At 43.2% G+C, this 24,291-nt stretch overlaps 1 long non-coding RNA gene across 5 annotated transcripts in view; it reads right to left on the bottom strand.

Moving 5' to 3' along the window:
- Window positions 1-24,291, bottom strand: part of LOC110345201 (uncharacterized) — a 332,723-nt gene that overhangs the window by 257,706 nt on the left and 50,726 nt on the right. For all 5 annotated transcript variants that reach the window (XR_015449796.1, XR_015449800.1, XR_015449798.1 and 2 more), the window contains 2 exons: window positions 10,165-10,396; window positions 3,242-3,423 (listed from right to left, as the gene is read on the bottom strand). This is a non-coding gene — a long non-coding RNA (uncharacterized LOC110345201). The remainder of the gene's footprint in view (window positions 1-3,241; window positions 3,424-10,164; window positions 10,397-24,291) is intronic.

The following is a 24,291-nucleotide window of genomic DNA, read 5'->3' as shown; positions in this document are numbered from 1 at the left end:
ATTTATTTCATGAACAAGCCTGGTGTGGTGAGAGGGTGGGAGCTCAGAGGAAGTAGGCAGAGAACATCAGGTAAAAATGACAGCTCTTGTTTACCGGGCTTGCTGTGGGTCTGGTACTCTTCTAAGCAGTTTGCATTTATCAAATTCATTCATCCTCACAACTGAGCTGTACAGTGGATACTGTGATTAGCCTCATTTTTTGGAAGAGGAACCAGGTACAGAAAGGCTGGGTTACATGACCAAGATCACCCAGCTGTTTGGTAGGAGCCATGAATTGAACTGGGCCTGCATAAAGGGCTTTGGTGCCCTGATTTCCCCTGTAGTTCCAAAGGGGAATGTCTGGCGTTCTTGGCAGAATGGAGCTGAGACTAAAAAGCCTGAGCCTGAATCCTGATTTTGCATCTCAGTGGTATGTGGTTTTTGATAAGTTATTTAAATTCTCAAGTCACTTATTTGTCAAAAGGGACTTGCAATGTCCTTCAAGATTATTATGAAGATGTGAGGATTAAATGAAGTGAAGATAAAATCCACTCAGTATGTCATGCTGAGGAAAGAGCAGCTTTGCCTGACTACGGTACGTTCCATACCCCTGAGTTTCAATAAAGTTCATTGGAAGGGTGACATGCTGCCTAGAGAAGCATCAACGCTGTGAAGACATACATGTTAGATGTCTGGTTCACCTGTGGCTGGTGTAAAAGCCAGGAGGTTTCTTCATGTCCCAGAGCTTCTGATAAACTCAGAATGACTTGCTTTGAAATTGTAGACAATGCAGTCGTGAGGAAATTAGCAGCCTATGTCACTATAGTTGTAGGGAAATTTGAGGAGGATGACTGACCCCTCTTAGAGCAGAAAGAAGTCTCATCCTAGCTCAAACAGTGACTAAATGACATGGAGGTAAAGAAGGGCTCTCCTGAAACTGACACTGAAAAGTGGGAAAATGGATTAGCATTTCATAGTATGTTAGAACTGAGAACAACTACATAGAAGTCTGAAAAATCACCTAATCCCACTATTCTCCTAATGCTTGAAGTGTTTAGAAAAAAGAAATCTTCACTTAAACATTCTATGATTCTTTAGTTCATGTGACTGTTAATCATGATTCTCAACTTGATTGGCTTGAGAAAGCCTAAGTGATTCATAAAGCATACTTCAGAGAGGACCTGGAGGGGTCAAGGAGATGTGACCTTGGGGACTGTATCTAGTCCCTGGCTTCTTCCTCTCTGGCTCTTTCCTTGTGTCTCTGCTCACCTGAGGTGAGCAGCTTTCCTCCAACAGGCTTTTCCACCATGATGTTTCTGCCCCAGAACCAGCGGACCAAGTTTTGAAATCATGCACCAAAATAAGCCTTTTCTCCAGTGAGTTGATTTTCTCAGATATTGGGTCACAAAAATCTGACTAAAAAAAAAAGAAGGGCCAGGGATTTAGCTCAGTGGTTCCGCCGCCTGCCTCGCAAGTGCAAGGATCCGAGTTCCATCCCTGGTACCAAAAAAAAAATCTGACTAATGAGGTAAAGCATACTGTTTTCTTGTAAGCATTTGCAGTGCTCCATTATACACCCTGTGTACCAGATGGGGTTTCCTTGCTTGAGCAGATTAACACATCTCCTGGTACCTGCTACACAAGAGTCTGGTGTGAGTCTATAAAGAAAAGCTGAAGGCTCTGTGCTGGAAGCCCAAAGGAACTGGAGACCGACATCTAAAGGTGATGGTGTAGACCAGAACTTCTCCACAGAAGCCAGAAACCTTCCTTATCTCTTCCCATTTTATTCTGTCCAGGCTATTCGCACGTTTGTTAGTGCCACTCACACCCAGGGGGCTCTTCTCACCTTCGTTTGCAGCCTGCATGTGAGTCACCCACGAACACACTAGGAATTGTGCTCCATTGATTATCTGGGCAATTCTCAGTCCATTCAAGTTGACATCACAATTAACTGTCACGCTCGGCCACAGGCTCAATGCTCAGTCAGCATCAAACTAATTAATTTTGAGAGTTTTCAAACAGACTTGGAGCACTTAACTCAGAGTCTACACAGTTCCTAGCATTAAGACTGTAAACCAGTACACAAAGGCCACATGTGCTTTTGAGTGCAGGTACACAATTTTCATGAACTCTGCATGGGATCTTTGAACAGATGGAAACATATACATATTTTGGGAACAATGCTACCTCTAGAACAACGGCCAAATATACTGGTGTAGATCCCCCATTTTAGAATCAGCCTGGTGAAAAATAAAATAAGCTCTGAGAGATCTGCAAATAAGAAACTTCCTGCTGAGGACAGAAAACACTGGGACTCACTGCCCAGTTGGTTGCTTGAACACAAATAAGCAAATAAGCAACATGTACACACCAATGTGAAAACAGTGTTCCGCCGTTTGGTATTTCTAACATAGGTATCAAAGCTCTTTCTATCATTGCTCTTCCATCTGTTCCAAGCATAGTATTTGTTAAGAATCACATGTCATGGTACAGTGATGAAAAGACAAACAGTACCCTAATAGCCATATTAGGTTAATTAGGTTAGCCATATTAGGTAAGAATGGAAGTGGTGAGTGTTCCTGATACCTAAGAGTTTATAATCAGAAGGTGTCAAGGAGAATGGAGGGAGGGAGGCCTAAGAGCGGAAGGATGAAGGAGTGGGTTCCAACTGGGAGAGGGAAAGGGGAGAATTCTGGCCCAGTGATTTCCATCATGAAGAGGAAGAGAGAGAGAGGGCAGTAACTAGAGTAGTGAAGTCTTGTTAGAGAGAAAACCCTTAGGGCATTATCCCTCCCTCCAAGCCTAAGGAAAGGAGCTTCCCAGGACAATTTGGAAACATCATCCAAGTCCCCCTAACATTTAGGGAGCAGTGAGGGCTGGTCCTGATCTGCTATAGATGGAATAGCAGATAGTCCTCCTGAGAAGATCCTGAGAGGCAAAGCCCAAATCAGGCTGAGGCTCTGGTATTGAGCCACCTTCTTGGAAAGCTGAATACACCAACAGATCCTGAGTACAAAGACCTGCCTATCCATCGTTGCCTCGGTGGACCAGCCATTATCTAACCCTCTTCACTTCCCTCCAAAATCATCCAAAGCCGTACTCTGTAATCCCTGATATCTGAACATGCACAAGGTTAAAACTGCAGCAAAACAGTCACCTATGGGCAATAAGATATAACCGTAACAGTGTGCTTAAAAATATTTGAGAATTTTTAAAAGTTTGAGATTTCTTTGGGTCCATTAAGTGGTATAGTCTGTCTTACCTTGTCATTGCTGGGACGCAATACGGGACACCCACAAATTGAAGGAGGAGAGGTTTATTTTGGCTCACAGTTTGTAGAGGTTTCAGTTCATAGTTGGCTGTTTCCAAGTCAGGTCAGCAGGGCAGAGGGGTGATGCAGAGGAGAAAGAGCTCAAGGCAGGTGTCTTGATTACTTCCTCATTGCTGGGACAAAATATCCAACACCCATAAGTTAAAGGAGGAGAGGTTTACTTTGGCTTACAGTTTGTAGAGGGTTCGGTCCATAGTTGCCTGACTCCAAGGCACAACAGAGGGCCATTGCAGAGGAGAAACAGTCCATGACATGGCAGGAAGGAGGCACCAAGCAGCAAGTCTCCCTTCCCCCTTTATTCCATTCAGGCTACAAGCCTATTGGTTGGTGCCACTCACACCCAGCATCGTCTTTCCCATTATTCACACCTAGAACTATGCTAAACCAATCAATGGACTAATTTAGTTATCACACATCTTTAATCCATATTCATACCCATGATCCAGTCACTTTCGAAAAGCTCCACCTATGAGCGCATAAAGTTTTGGGGGAACATCTAGATACAATACCTAACAGCAGGGAAGGCAGGAAACAGAGAGGGACCAAGGGAGCAAGAGGGATATATACCAGTGATGGTGAACCTTTTATATCTGCCAATGATAACAAACATTCTGCTGCAGCACACATGCCATAGGTTCACCACCACTCATATATACCCTTCCAGGCCATGCCCCCAGTGACCCACCTCTTCTCACCAGGCTTTACCTTCCAATCTCACCCTTAGCTATACACCCATCAGTGGACTGATCCAGTGATGAGTATCACGCTCGGGGTACAGTCACCTCCCAAAAGCCCCACCTATGAGTGCATGAGGCCTTGAGGGCTATAAGTCATAATGTGGTGTTTGTTTGCTTGTTTGTTTGTTTGTTTGAAAACAGCTATCATGGGAAATGGTCTTGCTTGTTAATACAGTTATTTCTACACTGGAACAAACTCAAAAAGCACATAATGGCAGGAAACATGGAATAACCACAGCAAAGAGGACCCAAAAGTTACACTTGTTTTTGCTATTTAAGGTTGATGTCACCTATGCACCTATGTCCCTGGGAAATCATGTCTACATTTTAAACACAAGAATAGCTAATATCTGATCACTTTACTGTCACTATGATACAGCATTAATTTAGCATTTACCATGGGCCAAGCATTGTATTCAACCTCGGAATGTGCTCCTTTACAAAATTACAGTTGTTAGGAAAATAAGGTGGGCCTGTCTTCTCCCTGCCTCTCTTCCCTGCCCTGTTGTTCTATGCTGTTACATCTTGGTGCTTGCGAAGGTTCTGCCTTCAAAGACAAGTTCTCTTTGTTCCTTCTCAGACATACAAATACCATGCAGAGTTCACCCCAGGGAGTGACATCAAGAGCTCCCCGAGTTCACAGACCAGGCCCGTCTCTGCAGCCACTCACATTGGGGCAGTTAACTGTTGTGCTCTGCACATTTTTACATATGTTCAAAAGTTGGAGTTTGATGCCAGATTTTATATGCAGGGCACTATAATTTATATCACATTTCCTGATTTAATGAAAGTATTTTTTTTAAACTTGTTAATTTAAAAAAAAAGAAATCATGGTGGTGGTTGCTGTTGTGTAGAAGAGCCAAGATCCAAATCCAGATCTATCTGGTTTTATGGGCCATGCTCTTAAACATAAGATCATTAGTTCCCAGAATCATATTCTCAAACAATTCTCATATTTGTTTACTATTTGTGAGCAAATATTTCCTCCCTTCATTCCGACACACACCCACCCAGAAAGCTATATACCGCTGGCTGGCCTCCTTGTCGCTGCCCAAGGAAACAGTTGAATTCCCTGCCAATGCTCTAGTTGTGAGAAAGCTTTGTCTGCACTGTTTCCTGTCTCTTTCACAGACTCTTCTCCCTTTGTCCAAGTCTTCAGTTTCTTGGTTCCTGGAATCCCATCTGCTATGGCTTGTATCTAGACATTCCCCTAAAGCCTCATATTTTTTCAGAGGTGGCAGAATCAAGAGTGTGTGACTGATTCTTGGTGGGGCTAGGCCTGAGGGCACTAGGCTTAAGAGTGTGAGTGCTACCCACCCTAAGTAGTCTGAATAAGATAAAAGGGGCAGAAAGACGCTGTTAGGGTCTCTTGTTGCTTTTTCTGTCTTCTGTTGCCATGAACTGTTGCCCTTCTGTCACCCTGCCCTGGAGCCAGCCGATTATGGATTGAAACATCTGTGAACTGTCACCCAAATAAACCTTTCTCCCTTTAAGTTTGGGTGTCGGGTATTTTGTCTCAGCAACAGGAGAAAAGTAACTAACACACCATCTTTAGCCCAATTTTCCTTCAACGTCTATGCGTTTTCCTCCATTCCCGTGGCTTTAACCAGTAACCCTTTGCTTACATCTCCCAGCCCTGTGGTTCTGGGCCAGGTCTCTCTCTTGAGCCTCAGATTCTGTATCTTCAGCTAGTTTATTTCTTTTCTGCCTCAGTTTATCTGCTGGATTATAAGGTCCTCAAAGATGAGAACATAGCTCATTACCATCATGTATCCCTCCAGGACTTGTGATTACAGTAATCATTTACACTTTTAATACACTTTTAATACAATGTATGAATAAGTAAGTGGATAAGTAAATAGATTCCATTACTGTATATTTAATGAATGACAAATTCTGGTGAAAAGAGAAAAGATTTTCAAAAGAAAAAGCCATGTATGACTTTGTCTTCCAACATAGAAGAGAATGTGCCAGAGGATAGTGTGAAGAACGTTGGTTCCCACAAGCTAGAGCAGATTGCTAAAAAAGTGACTTGGTCAAATACATTTGACAAACACTAGATTAAAACAAATTAAGCAGAATTTCTTGGTGCTTTAATACACTAGCATATAGTTCAATTGTCCGAAAGAATATATTCTATATTTTTCTGCATTTGTTAGCTATATTTGAATGGATTTCTATTTGGGTGTGTTTGTTTAGTGTACATTAATTGTTCCGCAGACTGAGGTTCTGTAATTAAAAACTGGAAGAAATATGCCGTAGAATGTCAGAACATTTCTTATAAGAAAACAATTATTTTTAAGAACTTCAGTATCAACCCAGAGGTTGAATATCAATCAGAGGTTTTGATGTTTTTCTGAGAACAATTTAGTAAGTCTATAAAGACCACTTGGACACAAAAGAGACTTTGACCTAGCAGGAACCACACCCCAGCGTGTGTGGGAAAACTTACAGATGTGCATCAGGGCTGCCAGGGTCACTGTCAATCAGGCCGCTGGTGTCACCGCGCTTGCTCTGTGGAGCATAGCATTTTTCTGAGTCCACAAGTTCTAGTGAAGCTACAGTTATGAAGCCCACACACACTGGCTCTTAACTCCACTCCTCTGTGGGACCTGGGGAGGAGGTGTCTCCTTGGGTTATAGCAGCTGCAGGAAGCACAGTGACCTCACATCCCCCTAAGCCAAGAAGCCTACACAAGGTCAGGCCTAGAGCGACCATCACTGGACAGAAAACACACAAATAATCTACCTCTTTCCACCCTGGAGAGTGAGTTCACTGCTCCGGGGAGCCCAGTTCTCTGTGCATGCCAGGGATGTCAGGGCTAAGGTGCCGGCACTTCTGACACCCTGCAGGTGCTTTACTCACAGGACACTGTGCATCCAAACCAGATGGCAGTGGAGGAATAGACGCTCAGCTCTAGACCTTCCCTCACTGTAAGTTACAAGGCCTATGGGAGACAGACACACCCATTTTTCTGGACTGGGTTATATGGAAGCTGGGCCAATCATAGTGGGATAGATGCTGGGGTAGGGTGGAGAAGGACAAGAGCATCTCTTGAGATTTTTCTACAAATAAGAATTCCTGACAATAGCTTTTCATGCCTGTCATCAACAGTTATTCTCAGGGTCGTGGAAAATCCTGCCGTGTTGGTCAGACATGGGGGTGGAGTGGCAAAGTTAAAAGAAAGCTTTTTGGCTCCCCATGAGATGAGTAGAGCTGTGTAGACCAGGAGAGGGGCCCAGGCAGTGAGTTGCATAGCCTGGCACCGGACCTGGCATTCCTGTGCCCTACCTGGCTTTTTCTAAAGCCAAGATGCAAAGAGAACTTGAAATTGATCTGTATTTTAGTTCCATGGAAAATGATGTTTTGGTTGTTATTGCTGAGTTGTTGATACACTTATCCTGGAAAATGGAAGTGAATAAAATGTTGACATTTGAACTCTTCCAAGAAAAGGTTCAGGATACCCATGTTTCAATGGCCTGTTATTTTGTCATTTCAATCTTTTGAAGGCCAAGGCCTTTCTGTGTCTAGGAGCATCTCTCTCTCTCTCTCTCTCTCTCTCTCTCTCTCTCTCTCTCTCTCTCTCTCTCTCTCTCCCTGTATGTGTGTGTCTCCCTCCCTCTTTCCTCCCCTCTCTCCCCCCTCACCCTGTCTTTCTCCTTCTCTCAGACACAGTGTTGTCTAAACTTGCAACCCTTCTGACTCAGCCTACTGAGTAGCTGGGATTACAGGCCTGTGCACCATGCATGGCTAGGCAGAATCTCTTTATCTGCCTGATGTCAGATGAGCTATCAGGGACTACAACATGGCTACCATAGAAAGATGTGCCATTAAAAGGATAAAGTCCCTTCAAATCTTGAATTCCACTGGCTGAACATATGTCTGAAGCCAACTGAGGTGATTCCGCTCTTTAAGGAAAAGGAGACAAGGAAAACAAGAGGGAACGGAGAAATGAAAGTAGGAAATGGAAAGATGGAATAGGAAAACAGGAAAGGAAGGAAGAGCAGAGGGAGGAAGAAAGGGAGAGACAGAAAAGAATAGGAGAAAACCAGGGCTAGTCAGGAGCTCACTGGAATGTACCCAATAGTGAAGCTTCCTTCTTCTCCAAAGAAAAGTGAAGGAGGAGGCTCGCTGCTTGCTACTGGCCCTCATCTGCAGAGGCAGCCTCCCTGTTGAGGCGAGCGGACAGTGGTCCATGCTCAGCCTGCTGTCCCTCGGTCTGAGTCACAGGCCATGCAGGGAGCTGGGCTGCTCCAGCAAATCCATGGAGGGTGGGGTGTGGGTATGCAGACTGTCCCTGCTGCTGCTCAGGAATGTCCCTTCAGGAAGTGGGTTCACTTCCAGGTCACCTCCGTCAGGACTGGGCGGATGATCCTGGAAAGCAGGGAGAGTGACCCAAGGTTTGAATCCTGACTCCAAATACAGCGTGTCAGCACATGTATTTTCCTATGGGGACTTAGCGTGTCCTTCAGGAAGCTGCAGAGAAGAATGTCCTTCTGGTGAAGATTCCTGTCCATGGGGAACAGTCCCTTCTGGGCACACAAAGTGCTTGTGCCAGAGAACAGGGAAATGCCTGCATTTCTACAAAAGATCTGCTGTCAACACCCAGGTCTTGGCAGGCCCAGGGAGAATCAGAGCTAAGAGTCTAAATACCTCATCCTCAGCCTCCCTGGGGCCAGCACTGCCTTCACCTGTCATCTACAGGCTCACCCAGGACTCAGCCGCCCCTGAGCATGCTCAGCTCCACGGCCTTCGCTTGTGAAGACTCTAGGCTTTCCCTACATTTTTCTCATCACCCAGCTGAACCAAACAGCTCTGCTCCAAGGAATTCACCCAGTCGTTGACTTCAGAGGACACTTTAGCAGCTGTCCCTGCAGTGGAGTAAGTAGGACATGGCCTTGGGAGTCCAGTGACCCGGGTTCAATCCCAGCTCTACAGTCACTTACTGGGGACCCTGGAAGAAAGTGACTTAACTTCTCTTACTGAGACTCAGCCTCCCCATGTTTGGAGTCATGAGAACAGGCCTAGGGTTATTGTGAGGGTTAAATTGTGTCATACTTTTGAGAGCAATGAGTTTTATCTGCCAGTATTATCCTAAAGAAACCACTGAACAAACACGTCTGGAGTACACTCTGAGTGCTTCCCAGTGTTTAGCACATAGAAGGCTGCAGCAAGTGGATAGGATTCTCTTCCTTATCTTTGATGCCTCTCTCAGTGCCTCAAATGGGGGAGCTTATTTTGGCCATTGTATCAGTCAGGGCCATGGCAGGAAACAGATGGTGTGTTCCCACTGAGGAGATCCATAAAGGACCCATTTGCAGGATGATTAAGGGAGCCAGCAAGGAATGAGAAAGCATGATAGAACCAACCACAGCAAAAAGGCACCGACTCCCAAGATCTGCAGGGTCAGAGAGCTGCAGCTAGAACCCAGCTACTGCTGGGAGGACAGCTTGGAGGATCAAAAGCCTTCAGTGGAGGAGTGACAGGGAAGACTCATGATCCTCCCACCTGCTGATCTCTTGCTGGTAGCTGCCAAAGGCCAAACCCAAGTCCGCCAAGGTGGCCCATGCAAGTCAGCTTCCACGAAGTAGAGTCCAGGAAAGTAAACTGTAGTACCAATGGGAAATCAAGGGCAGCCATTAAGTCTCCCAAGGATTTATGTTAACAGCCATCATTTCTAATTTCCTTGGGTTCTCCAGGAGCTTCATACTACAGAAGTCAGGATCTTCTCTAAAAGACCTGATGTCAACAGAGAGTTTGAAATTCCATCTCCTATTTCTTCCTGCTGGGAGGGTTTAAACATCTGGTTTCCATCTGTTCCATGGAGTTGATCCCACAGTTGCATCATGCCTTGCTGCCCTTCTTCATACTATAAATTTCTACATGTAAAAATCTAGCAGTGAATACACACACTTTGCATACTTTGAAAAAAGGAAAAGGTGAATCCAGGCACAAATTATCTTACAGGAATTTTTTGAACTTTTGCAATATGCGGATAATTTTTAAATAAATAATATTTAAACTCTACTCATATATTCATATCATCTTTGTTATCTCATATAATATTTGTAACAAGACTTTAAAAAATCCTAGACTTGAAGGAGGAAATTAGTTCACCTTTGAAGTTCTGGCACATCCAAGGCAGGGGAGAGGCTGTGTGAGTTACTGGGAGCCAGCTCTGTGGAGCCACCTGGTCTTGAAGGTCAGCATTCGCTCTCCAAACACTGCACCATTGCGTTGGGGCGGACACCTGCTAACTGACATCCAGTCAACCCCAACAGCTACCAAGAGGCCCAAGGCTTTACTGGACATAGAACACAGTGTTTCTCTTCAGGGTTGGCTTCATCTGCTAAATAAATGCAAAAATGCATATGAGGAGACCAGAGCCATGTTCAAATGAAAGAAGACTCACACTGAGGCATGTTTAGGTCTTCATAGTCCTGCTTCAGCCTACTGACCTGGCCCTATGAAGATAGTGATGTTGGGAAATGGATGTGAGCCACGAAGGGAATGAAGAGGAGAGCCACGAATTTTACAGAGTTTATATTGTTCTAGAACCTACACCAAGTGCCTCACACTGATCATCGCAGTTCTCCCCTCCCCACAAATAAGAGTATGTTGTAGATTTCATTGTACAGATGAGGGAAACAAAGACAAGGAGTATTAAGTTACTTGCCCAAGGTAACAAAGCTGGTAAGTGGAAGAGCTGGGATTGGAATGCAAGCAATCTAACTCCAGACTGTACTTTTAACCACCAGGTAATTCTGCTTCTGGTTACATTCCATATTGAAGGTACAAGTACTTTCCAAGTAAAGAGCAATTTCCATCAGAAAATTAGATATTAAGTAAATGTTTACTTTTACTTTCTTTCACTTTCTTTCATTTGATCTTTTCCTGATTATAATTAGAAGTCAATATGTTAGTTTCATAGTGAAAAATATAAACTTTATGTCAAAATGCCATTTTGGGGCCTGGTACCATCATGGAATTATGAGTCCCCTGTGGCCTATCCCTGCCACAAAGTCTAGCTACAAACCCTATGCAGAACAGAGGCCAAGAATATACTCACCTGGATTTGGTCAGCTGATTTTTCAGCAAAGGTCACAAGGCAATTCGATGAGGAAAGATCAGCTTTTCTAACAAAGTTACCAGATCAATGAACACTGACCCTTCCCTCTTCCCATACAACAGAAAGTAATTTTAAATGAGTTACAGACTTCTTCATAAAACTTTAAATCATGAAATCCCCAAGAGAAGACAAAGTAAAAGCTTTGTAACCTTGGAGTTGGTAAGTTATCTTAGATAGAAAACAAAAAATAAGAGCTATTATTTTATAGATGTTTTTATCAATGGTACTTGAGTACACTTTTTTCTTTCAGAATAATTTTAAAAGTATACAGGTAAGCCACTAGCTTGGAGGAAATATTCAGACAAAAGACTTGTACCCTAATGTATAAAGAACCTTTACATCTCAGAGCTATGAAGACAAACAAACTATTTTTAATGGGTAAAAAAGTAAGACACACTTCAAAAAAGATCTATGAAGGACCAAAAGCACAAATACAGATTCTCAATACCATCAGTCATTGGGAAAATGCAAATGAAAACTATGAGATGTTACTCCAAACCCACCAAATGAAAGTCTGATTAGACCAATGTTGGTGAGGATGTAGAGTGACCAGAACTCTCACAACTGGCAGAAATATCAAATTATACCAAATTTTTGAAAATGTTTGACAGTTTTTAAAAATGCTAAACATAAAGCTATTACATCACCCAGCCACTCCACACCTGAATGAATGAAAATATATGTCCACATGAAGGCTGGTGCATGAATATTCATCACAGCTTTTTGTGTAACAGCCAAAAAGAAAAAACAACTCAAATGTCCATCAAGAATAAATAAATTATACTATACGTGTACAATAGAACACTACGCAGCAGTAAAATGAGCAAACTATCGATACACACAACAATACAGATGAATCTCAAAATGATTTGTGCTGAGTAAAAGAAGACAAGTGGCCCTCAACAAAGAATACATACTGTATGATTCCATTTATCCAAAATTCTAGGAAATGCAGAGGGAAACATAGTGATGAAAGTAGATGAGTCATCGCCTGAGAATGAGGGTGGTGGGAGGACAAATTACTAAAGTCTGATGGTCAGTCTTCTTAATTGTCAGCTTGAATGGACTAAGAGATTCCCAGTGAGGCAAGTGGACTGTGGGGGCACTATCTCCATCAACTGATTGGCCCATCAATTGATTGATGGGTTCATAGCTGAATGTGCTGTTAAGAGCTGGGGCCTGGTTGGAGGAAACAGGTCGTGGGGATGGGACCTTGGTGACTATATCTGGTCCCTGGCCCATTCAGTGCTCTTTATAACTCTATCTGCTTCCCAGCCAGCATGAATTGAGCAGCTTTCTTCCACCACGCCCTTCCACTATGATTTCTTGGCTTTTAAACAAGCCAACTATCATGAAACCTCTGAAACTGTGAGCCAAAGTAAATCTTTCCTCCCTCACATTGCAGATGTCAGGTATTTGTCCCAGCAGCATGAAATCCGAGTAATACATACGTACTGTAAGGAAGCTTTTGGGACTGATAGAAATGTTTGTTATCTTAATTATGGCAATTATATATATATATATATTTCATTATATATACATTTCATTATAATGAAATATAGATTTAATATATATTATATATAGATATGCAATATATTGTACAATTGCAAAGTAGCTTTTAATAAAACTACCTTTCTGCTGAGCTCTTGGTCCTAGGAACTAAGCAGCCACTGTACCATCTGTACCCAGTACCCCGGCTTGCTCTCCCTCAAGCAGCAGCCTGAGCTTAACAGGCCAGCTCTGAATCATAGTGCTAGGGAGCCCTTTTTTCTAGCTCTTTGCTTTACAACTTCATCTCTCTTTTGTGTAGCCCTTTGATTTTTTTCAAAGCTTTTACTGCAATGTAGTTACATGCATGTATTTACCTTGTAAGAATTCAAAGATATACACACACACGGCAATAAAGAAGGGGAATTAATGTAGCCAAGAAGGAGAGAAACAATGTGCATGATACAAGCTGTTCCACTGACCACTTTGGTCCAGGAGTCTGACATGGGAGATATGACTGCTTCCCCTCCAGCTACTCCTATTGCTCTACTATCTTTCTTTTTTAAGAATCTCCTCTTTTGAAGAGAAATTCTAATGTTTAAAGTACTTTGCCTTTCATACAACAAAAAAGTCTCGAAATGCAAACCAATTGCTTCATCTTACATTTAGCTGAAGGCTTGTTACAGAACTTGGAAAATGCTGGTTGTGTTGGACTTACCAGCAAGCTTTTGTCTCCTACATGTAATTTTACTCTTCATTAAGGTACTTTTACTACATTTGACTTTCATCATACTGGTTTTAGAATCCCCATGTAAAACAAAACTTTAATGTACTTCTCTGGGTCTTCAGAATCACCCCCATTAGGTGACCCAGACAAGTATTATTATCCATACTTGACAGGGAAGGAAACAGTGCTTCAGTGAGATTGTGACTTGCTAACTTATACCACTGACAAGGCGCAGTGTCATTCCAAGAATCCAGGGCTTTAGGCTGCAAGTCTAACAGTTTTGAACCCATATCACCACCTTCATATGCTGCCATTTTGCTTATCAGACAAAAGCATTATTGAGGACCTGGATTTTCCCTGAGTCTCAAGGAAGAGTCTCTCTGCAACAATAACATATCACCACAATGGGACCAGAAGCTCCTGCTAATGACTCTTGGCTCTTTCTTGATATCATCTTCCTTCTTAATTAAAAAGGAAAATATTTTCAGCCAAATATGGCAGCCTTGTGACTCTTACCTTGTAATCATACTCAGAATTTACTTTCACTGACAACCAAGCTGTCAGTTATTCAAGTTAGCCTTGGGAAGAGGGGACCCAGATGAGGTCAGATTATGAGGACAGGATTTCACAAACTCAGAGGGAGTTAAAATCCTGGAGGAAGCCTCCAATCAGCCTAGGCCAAAGGAAAAGGTCTGGTGCACTTCTAAGTCCACAATGCTCCAGGCACTCCCCAGGCATCTGTGTACATTTTGTCATCTCTGCCTTCTAGCTGCAGCCTTTGAAACACACTATCTCAATCCGTTAACCAACATAGCTGTTGCCACCAGAAACCATCTTGCAAAGAGCAAAGAGGTGATGAGGGTGCTGGCCAGTGCTCAATTCTCCATCCATAGGATCTCAGCACCAAATCAATTAAGACTTAACAGAATGATACTTTGAAATTGGAAAAGGTGCAAAGGGGTAGGGGTGGTGGGAGGGGAAGGGGAAAGGAAAGAAGAGAAAGGAAAAATTATAAGAAAAGAAAAAAATGGAAACGAAGTATGTAAATAGGGAAGGGTTTGGGGTGAAGGGCGCACAGGTAATGGGGAAAAATAAGAACCAAGATACATCGTGTTCAGGTACGAGCACCCAATGATAAATGTAAATGTATTGTATACCTAAAATGTACAAATAAAAGAACTTAAGGGAAAAAAAAAGACTTAACAAGTGTCACTGTCCCAGATATAGTAAGTACAATAGAAAGCATCCCATGTCCAATGCAGACTGCAGGCTGAGACTGGTCATCCCAGGCAGTAGGTACATACAATGGAAGGGAGAGAGACTATGTCCTGAGAATTATGCATTCCCTAGGACCAAGTTTCCTGGTTTCCTGACCTTCATGAGTTTCCATCCTATAAGAAGACACAGAAACCTAGTATGATAAATTCACAGGCTCTCGGCCAGTGCTTGCTATCCCAGCACTCTGGGAAGATGAGGCAGGAGGATCACAAGTTTGAGCCCAGCTTGGGCAACTTAGGAAGACTGTCTCAAAACCCAAAGAATTTTAAAAGGGTTGAGGATGGGAGGCAGAGCGTCAGGAAGGAGCCCCAAGGACCGGACAGAGTTGGAAGTCTCGGTGACAGGGAGCCAGTGGCCGAGGGATTCAGGCAGCGTTCATTCTCCAGACTCTGAAAGGAGCTCAGCCCAGCCGGCCAGCCCTGCACATCTGACATCCAGAACTGTCCTTCACCACACTGTCTACCTGGGACTCGTGCTTCAGGAAGAAAGGACGGATGATGCGGTTGTAGAGCAGCCATTAGAAGGACTCGAGGCCATACACCACAACATCAAGCCGCACTGCAGGGAGGAAGAACAGGCTCAGTGAGGCCAGAATCACTGTTCTCCACGCCCAAGTGCAGGTCCTGACGCTGCACAAGATGCAAGAGGTCCCTGGGAGGAAAGCCCCGGTGCGGTGGCCTAGCAGTGCGGAGATGTTCCCCGGTGCAGAGCAGGCCCTGGAGCAGGTGCTGCGGCAGCTCTCCGACACACAGCCCGAAAGTACAGAGGACCACAGACACTACTGAGGCTATGCTTGAGAAGATTTTCTCCACGGTGGAAGATACTAATAGGTGCGTTAAAGCCCTGGAGGGTAAAGTGGAAAGACTGCTTCTTCTGTCTTCAGCTGCACGTACAAATGTAACTCCAGGGATGGCTGACTGTTGCCCTAGGTTGATGACACCACAGCCACTACCGGTACCCAAACAGAAGCCACAGCCTAGATAATGGGATTTTGAGTTAGGAAAGCAAAGGAAGGGAAAGTGTGGCCACAGGAGAGGGAAGCGTAAAGATGAGACTACTACAAGTGCACAGCAACACCACAAACGTGAACAGGCAAGCGCACAGACTCCAACCCGCCCTCACAGTGCCAACCCGGACCCTCGACTGTTAAGGGTCCCATGAAGCCAGTGCCTTCAACTACCCTCAGTATGCATGGGGAGTTCCATGTTTACTGTTAATTTTCCCAGCTACCTGGCTCCAGCCTCTCTCAGTCTGGCCAGCAAGCAGATCTCAGGAAACTAAAAGATGCTGCCAAAGGGAACCAGAGTGGCACATTTGCTTTAACACACAATGAGAACAAAGAGCCTGCATTTTTTACTGGCGGCACCTTTCCTTTCCTCTGTGTAGTGCCAGGTGAATTTCAGTGGACCCTGCAGACCATCTCCCTAGTTCCCTATGGAAGACTAAGTTTTCATGCCCAAGCTTCCTGCTTTTTCATGGTCACTTTTATACAGGATATGCTTATACATACACCCAAACTCAGTATAGCAAACAAAATGTTGAGGTAACAATTCTGACAGAACACCAGAACTCCTCGTGGACATTTTGAAGAGCACGAACAGTGCCAAGGGGTTGTAGTCACAAAGCAGTAGTATCCTACCAATGCTATTAACTATTTGACAGCAGTTAGTTTTAACATCTAACATCCCAATATATTTGCTACATAAATGTTTTTGCTATGCTTTATTATATAGGAAATTGGTTAGGAGTTTTAGGCCATATAACACATTTAAATTTTTCTCACAATAAAGGAGCCAGTGCGGTGGTATGTGCTCAGCTACTTGGGAGGCACTTGAGCGCAGGAGTTTCAGGCCAGTATGAGCAACATAGCAAGACCCCTTCTCAAAAAAATGGCTGGTATTCCTCCACAGAATGTCTGACTTGCAGGAATGGATTATTCATGGACAGACACACGTCCACATCAGAACCACGAGCATCAAAGTGAGGTAAAAATGGGCCAGGGACTTAGCTCAGTGGTTCCGCTGCCTGCCTCACAAGCGCAAGGTCCTGACTTCGATCCACGGTGCCAAAAAAAAAAAGTGAAGTGAAAATGACTCAATGGATCAATAACTGGAAGCTGGGGTCTGTTTTGTGACTACTCAACTCAACCTAAGCGTTAATTTTCTCTTCTGTAGGGTTTTAGGAAAGTCACAATTCATGTATTTGAAGAAAGACTATTAGCAGTAGTGTTACCCTTGAAACTTCTGTCTATGTAGGTCCCCACCCTTCACCAATCCAGCCACACTGCTTATCTTTTCTGGCTGAGTTAAGGAAAGACTTCCAAACAGGGCAGGGTTGGCATTTACATCTGTGAATCTCTTTGGTGTGGTTACTTGGTTGGCTACGTGCCAGATGATTAGCTTACTACTTTCTAGTACCACTAGCTATTATCTTGAGACTGTTAAATAATTACTGTTTTCTACCTACATCCTTAGCACTTTCCAGTTCTCAAGTGAAGTTACCTTCTTATATGAATAAAGTTAATTATTGTTCAGAAAAAAAAGAAAGGGTTGAGGATGTAGCTCAGCACAAAGGCCCTGGTTCAGTCCTCAGTACCACAAAAAAAAAAAAAGTAATCACCAAAATCACACAACCTCAGTTACCTTGGCTGAGGGTGAAGAGTAAACCTGAGCTCCACCATTTGAGGCTACATTAGGAAGCAGGAAAAACTTGTTCAAATAGGAAGGCAATGAAGAGAGAGGAAGGGAGGGGAGAGGAAAGAGGATTTAAAGGAAAACAAAAATAATTGAAGGAAAAAAATGGAAATAGAGCTTCTGTAAATGGGGAGGGGAAGAAGGGTTGGAGGGAATGGAGAGGAAGGGAGCAACAATCAAAAATAAAGAATTAAGATGTGCTACATACATGTGCAAATCCCCCATGATGAATGTGATCAATATGTACTGCAAACACACATAAATAAAAAATAACAAAGCAAAACACACACACAAAAATAAAATACTCAGCTGTGATGCAGACAGGGATTCCTGGAATCAGGGGAAATTGGAGCTCCTGAGCTCTGGAGGCTAAGTCAGGATGTAAGGAGTGGCCATTTAGAGTACTGCACGGTGCAGGCTGCTCATTTCTTTGTTGTGTGTGCTTCAGAGTGAGATGGGCAGCCCAATCATCTTATAATGCAGGCAACTTGGAACCTGTTTCCAAAGTCTCATCCAATAGGCACGAACCTGAGGCTTGGCCTATGGACTTTGCACAGTTGCATGGTCATCCTTTTAAATCAAGGAATCATTCTGTCCAGACCTGGAGAACTTCCTCCCTCCTGGCCCAGTGGCAAACCAAGACCATAACAAACAGGCAGCTAATGCTCTACAGATGAAGAAATGTCAGGAAAATAAATAAATTTGCTCTCTCATCCTGCATTCCTTTCCTTAAGGGAAGAAAATAAGAGAAGACTCTGAGCTAAACTGAGAAAATTTCCAACAACACTTATCTTGCCAACTCCAGCTGTGGATCACCAGGCTTAAAAATGCTCTGCAGATCTGAGTGTAGGATGACTTTTATGCAATGCTGGCACTGTGCAGAGGTGCCGCTGCACTTTTCAGTTGTTTTTCGGTTGCCTGAAAGAAGCGTGGTATAAATGCAAAGCACCCCGTTCACCCTGGCCAGGTGGGAGGAGCAGAAGGAACACACAGCAGTATTGTTTAGTCCTCAAATGTGTTTTTAAAACCCTTCCCTGGGGCATAGACTGCATGATTTTTCACAGGGCCTTGGACACAGAACCGTTGGAGCTGGCTTTCTGTGCAGGAGTGATTTGTACCAGTTGTGCACTGACAGCCATGCCTGAGACCTATAAATGAGGTGGATCCAAGAAGGGAGCCATCACCAAGACCTCAAGCCACTGGTAGAAGTCGCTCAAGGGCAGTGTCATTTTGCCAAACACACCATGTTCTTCAAAGCCTAATGTAGTCTGCTTAAAATGGAGAAAGTGAGGGCCAGGGATTTAGCTCAGTGGTTCTGCCACCTGCCTGGCAAGCGGAAGGTCCCGAGTTCGATCCCCGGTACCAAAAAAAAATGGAGACAGTGAAAGTGAAGCACAAACCCAAATCAGTGATTGTCCAGGTGTTCTTTAGCGTGAATTCTAGAGCGAAACCAAGACTCAAGAATTTTAATCCTGCTCCTGCTCACGCTGTATATCAAATGTGGCTCTAGACAGCAAGTGGATTTATCCCTCTGTCACCAGTTGGAATCGAAGAAGGTCTCAAAGAGGATATGAGGACCTCAATGCAGCCCAAGAAGGTTCTTGACTCATATCATAGAAAAAGAATTTCAGCACTTGTCAGTGTGAGGCATAGCCAGGTTTCTTAGGCAGAGTTAGAAAGTAAAGGAGTACAGGAAAAGGTCTCTAGCTGGAGCGCCTGGAAGGGGCTCACGCTGGTAAAGAGGCCCCGACTGGCCTGCTTGCAGAAGAAAGTCAGCTTTTATTAGCCAAGATGGACCAGGGTCCAGTCAGCCATTATTTTAGTTCTGGTTTTATAGCACCAGAAGAATCCTTATGGCTTAAGAGACAATTCAGTTTCCAGGAGATGGTTGCTCTTGCTCAAGAGGGAGTCTTCCCTGGTTCCCATCATGGGGTAGTTGCTCCTTGTCTCCTTTTGACTTGTCTTTCTTCTATCCTACCCCACTATCAATAGCAGCCTCAACCCAACACATCTTTATTAGTCTCTGTTCACCTTCACCTGATAAGTGGAGCAACCCAGGACTTATGAATATTGAAAAACCCTACCTCATATACTTAAATTAGATCTCATTACACTCTAGTTAACTCTGACTTCATGGTGGGGTCTAGATTAAACCAATTAGCCAGTTAGAGAGGATGAGGGACCAGCTGGGGTCTCTCTGCAGCACCTCCTAACAGTTGTGCCGGTCCACTTTCCTTTACTGTAACAATACCTGAGATAAATCAACTTAAAAAGTAGAAAGGCTTATTTTGCTCAAAGTTTCAGAGGGTCCAGTCCCTGATGGTTTGACCTCATTGCCTTTAAGCCTGTGACAAGGTAGTACACAAAGGCAAGAGCATTCGTCAAAGGATACTACTAACCTTATGGCACTCAAGAAGCAAAGAAAGAGAAAGAGGAGGGGTCAGAGTCCCAGTATCCTCTTCCAAGGCACAATCCTAATACCAACTTCCTTCCACTAGACCAGAACCCCTAAAGAACCCCTTCCAATACCAATCCTTCCACACATGTCCCTTCAGGAGACACTCAAAATCCAGGCTTGGGCCGGGGATTTAGCTCAGTGATTCTGCCACCTGTCTCCCAAGTACAAGGTCCCAAGTTCGATCCCTGGTACCAAAAAATAAAAAAAATTTGCAGGACATTTAGCTCAGTGGTTTCGCCTCCTGCTGCTCAAGAGCAAGGACCTCAGTTCGATCCCCGGTACAAAAAAAAAAAAAATCCAGCCTATAGCACCAGCCTACTGGCAGCAGTAAGAATTCATGTACCAGTGTCACCTGCTGCCATCAGAAAGGGGGATGAGCAGTTGCCTTTTCTATGGCAGCACTGTTCTTTGTCTAACTTTTATCTCTTGATTTCACAGCGCTCTTTTAAAACAAGGTCCTTTGGCAGCATTATCAAATAAAGGTCGGCAAGGGAGCTCAAGAATTTTATGTGTTTCTCCAATTTACATCTCTAATGTCTTGAGATGTTAAAAGATATTTTAACTTTATTTGTAATAAAAGCTGCATTTAGATTACAAGAGCACTATTTATAAATTCATGGCACTGGTCCTTTTACTTCTGAGTCCCTGAATGTATATAACTCAGCCTCAAATATCTACATGGCCCACAACAGAGCCAGAATGCTTAGTGTTTCTTTCATGAGAAAATTCCTTCTTCTGATGAAACAATTTAAATGTGGCTATGGTCATAAGGAGAAAAACAAGCATTTACAAATTCTCTTATTGCTTTTGAAAGAATAACATCACTTGTTGGATTAAAAAAAAAATCCAGTTTTTCAGTAAAATATCTGCTGTTCCAAAACCATTTAAATGGTTCATTTAATATTCAGCTCTAAATATTTTTCGAAAGCCTAAATGATGACATTTTTGCCTCATGGGCCAGTAGTGTGACAGTTTAAATGTTAAGTCGGGAGTTAAGAAACTTTATTTTGAGAGAAGTGGGTTTCAATTTGTTAATGCTATTAATCAGTGCTTACACATTTGGAAGCATAAAAGGGGCTTGTATTCTGATTCTGAAGACCACATAAAAGGCTATTCCGCTTAGCACATGCTTGTCATGCATCAGGTTGCACTTCAAAAGTTAGTACCCCTTCTTGTTTGTTCTTTCTCATCAAAGGAGACTATTATTTCAGAATATTTATCAATAACAATAAATAATGATTGTGCTCCAATATTTGCAGGACTTGCACTAGACCCTGGCATGCAGAGTTGAAAAGACACAGTCCTGAGGCCCTTACAGTCTGCAGAACGGCTGTCTAAATAGACAACTCACTGTGCAAGGCAGCCTGAGCCTCGGACACTGAGAGATGCAACCTAAGGTCCTCCAAAGTGGGGTGAGGCACCCGGAAGTCTTTCTGTTGGAAAACCTGGCTTTTACAGAGGGCAGAGGCAGAAATGACAGAATAACAGTGAATATAAAGGGTGGGGCCATGGCTTAATGATTTGAACAAAGGCAATGGTTGAAGGAGCACAATGGATTGAGGAAGTAAAGTAGACCAGTCTGACAGGATGAAAGAATTCATCAAGGACAGACTTGGGAAGTGAAGGCAAAGCACCCAGGGAAGGCACTGACTGCAGTTGTCACAAAGCCCAAGCTTGTGTGCACTGAGTATAAGACAGATGGGCACTTCATTACACTTTCATCAATCTCCTACAAGTAGTAAATCAGGAAATCTTGGTGGAGTATTTCATTTCTTGGTTTTTTTGTTTGGTTGGTTGGTTTTGTATTTTTCCTGTCCTTTAAGTCCCCACCATTTGAACTTGATATGGTTAATAATGAAGAAAAATAGAAGGCATTAGAGGTTGGTAGCTGCTACTGAAGAATAGAATGGGAATTCCAAAGCTTTAACACAAGATAAAGAACCAAAACAACACCCACACAGGTAAATAAAAGAAACTGTCATTGAATACCCTCCTTGACCACCTGAAACACAGATCCAATTTTGCCCCTATTTTAAATCGGTATTTTTACTGAGTCAATCTTTCTTTTTAACTAGTCATTTTATTCTGATCCTGAAACTAATATTTAGTGGATTAGGCAGTTGCTTTTTTGTTGTGAAAATAGCTTCTTTACATTCCTAGAGTAGTGGCTAAACTACAAGATGCTGTAATGTGTGTCCCATTTGATCAACACTAAGAGCCCCATGAGTCGTAGGCACAGAGCTGTTAGGATCATCCAGACTTTACAGATGTGTTAGCTGAGCTTGAGACAGATCATGTGATTTGCCCTATATCACCTAGAATGCATTTCGACCCTCCACAAAGAATGTGCAAAGTTTTCATCAAAATCCCTTTCCTTCCTTTTTCTCTATCTGTTGTTTAATACTTTGCCACTAATTTCCTTAAACTTTAGAGGGTTTTTTTTTTTTGGTCTTCTGTGTAAGAAAACTTTACACCTTATTCTCTGTGGCTTCCAAGTGAGCAGAGTTAAGATTTACCCCTCTCAATATTGGTTTTTAATCTCCCACGACCCCCTTAGACAATAGGAAATGACAACTAGATTTGACTGATATGAAATCAAGTTTCCAGCAATAATGTGGTTGATTTTACCAAGCTCACTTAGCAGTATGGACAGAGTAGGAAGGAATTCCAAGGTCTTCAATTACTTTTACAGCAAACTGTCCAAATGAAAATGGGAAATTATGAAGCAGTGATGCTCAAGGCAGGATTTCTGGCTCCATAATGCCAGAAGATTCCTGTTAAAACTTCAAATTCCTGATTCTACATGTCTGAAGCTGAAATACAGCCCAGGAAATCTCTATTTTTACAGGTTCTCCAGAAGATTTTTTACCAACACCAAAAGCAGGGAAATACTGGTAAGAGGCGTGCTTAGGGAATGCAATGGCTTGACCCAAACAGCACAGAAAAAAATACATGGAAATGGGAGTAGAAGTTAGGGACCACTAAGGGAGTCCCTTGAATGAGGTTGCACTGGGATGAACAGGAAACGGACTGGAGGAAGGGAGACTCCAGATGTCCGAAGAGCACAAAAAGAGGGTAGTTTTGATATATGAAAAATCTCTGAATTGAGAGGCTATTAACTTTTCAATCACCAAACTCAGCTGACTCATCTTACTTTTTCTGTAAAGGAGGGAGGCACAACTGGGAGGCAGATCTTGGTCTGCTCCCAACTCTGCCTCTAACTGCTCTGTGAGCCTGGTCTACTCACTTCCCAGCTGGGAACTTCAGCTCAGCATCAGTGAAGTCTCACCTCAGAGGAAAAGCTGGGAAGTAGGGTACATGGTTGCTAAAATGTCATCCAATGTCGTGTTCTTCTGAGTTTCCATCCTCTCCTTTAAGCTCCAGAGCCTCTGTCAAATGGTTCTAGTTTTAACTTGTCTTCCAGCCAGACTCAACAAGAAAGTTTAGAAAGGCTCTAAGGCCCAGACGTGCTACAAAGAGAAGAAGCTGGAGCCCAGATAATGGTGGAAGCAGCTGGCTCCCAACAGAATGAATGTTACTATGGCTGGTCAGACATGGCTACACAATCCTTACCCTTGAGGGTACCCAGAATCTGGCCACCATCCTCCAGGAGAGCATTTCCAAAGTGCTTAAGTGAAAGATACCCAGCTCTAGACACCTGTTCAGAGATGGGTTCTGAGCTCTACGGCTGATGGATGTGCTCTTTGGACTGACAGAGGCCAACAGGAAAGATTCACTGACTCTGATTTTTTTTTTAAATTGAACACCTACAATGAAAGGTAGGCTGGTGTATGTCACAGTGTCACAATGTCCCTTTTGTGGGCTGCAGAAATCTGGAGAACTATTGCTTTAAATATGATCAAAAGCCAAGGACCTAGCCCTGTGGTCCTACCAATCTGCTTTAGAAATGTGAGAAGCCTGGTCCAATCAAGGCAAATTAAATGGAAATGCATTTGGAGTCAAGATCATGATAAATAATTATTTTCCTCATGCAGAGAAGTAGCACCATACATCCTCCTTTAAGTGGAAGGAAAATGTTGCTTCTACCCCAGTGTGGTGAACCTATGGCAGATGTGCCACAGCAGACTGTTTGCTATCATTCAAAGCTGTAAAAAGTTTGCCATCACTGTAATGTAGCCTCTTCTAAGTGATTTTCTTCAGCACATAGAAAGGCACAAACCTCTAGCTACATCCAAACCTCAAATCTTCTGAGGGAGGTTTTACTGCTCCATAGTGGGAGCACAGAATACGGCTGGGAGAGCTGGCTAGAATTTAAAGGGATATTTTACTCTCTCATGGTTAAAAGAAAAAAGTCAGTTCTTCCTATATTAGTTTGCTAAGGTTGTGATAACAAAGTACCACAAACTGGGTGGCTTAAACAACAGAAATTTATTGTCTCAGTTCTGGAGATTAAAAATCAAAATCAAGATGGCAGCAGGTTTGGCTCTTTTTTTTTTTTTTTTTTTTTTTT

This window comes from Heterocephalus glaber, unplaced genomic scaffold (assembly GCF_053883595.1).
Source record: "Heterocephalus glaber isolate CG9 unplaced genomic scaffold, H.glaber_assembly_v1.0 deba00000809, whole genome shotgun sequence".
NCBI lineage: Eukaryota > Metazoa > Chordata > Mammalia > Rodentia > Bathyergidae > Heterocephalus > Heterocephalus glaber.
Note: the sequence above shows the minus strand (reverse complement) of the source record. Positions and strands in the feature narration are given on the sequence as shown.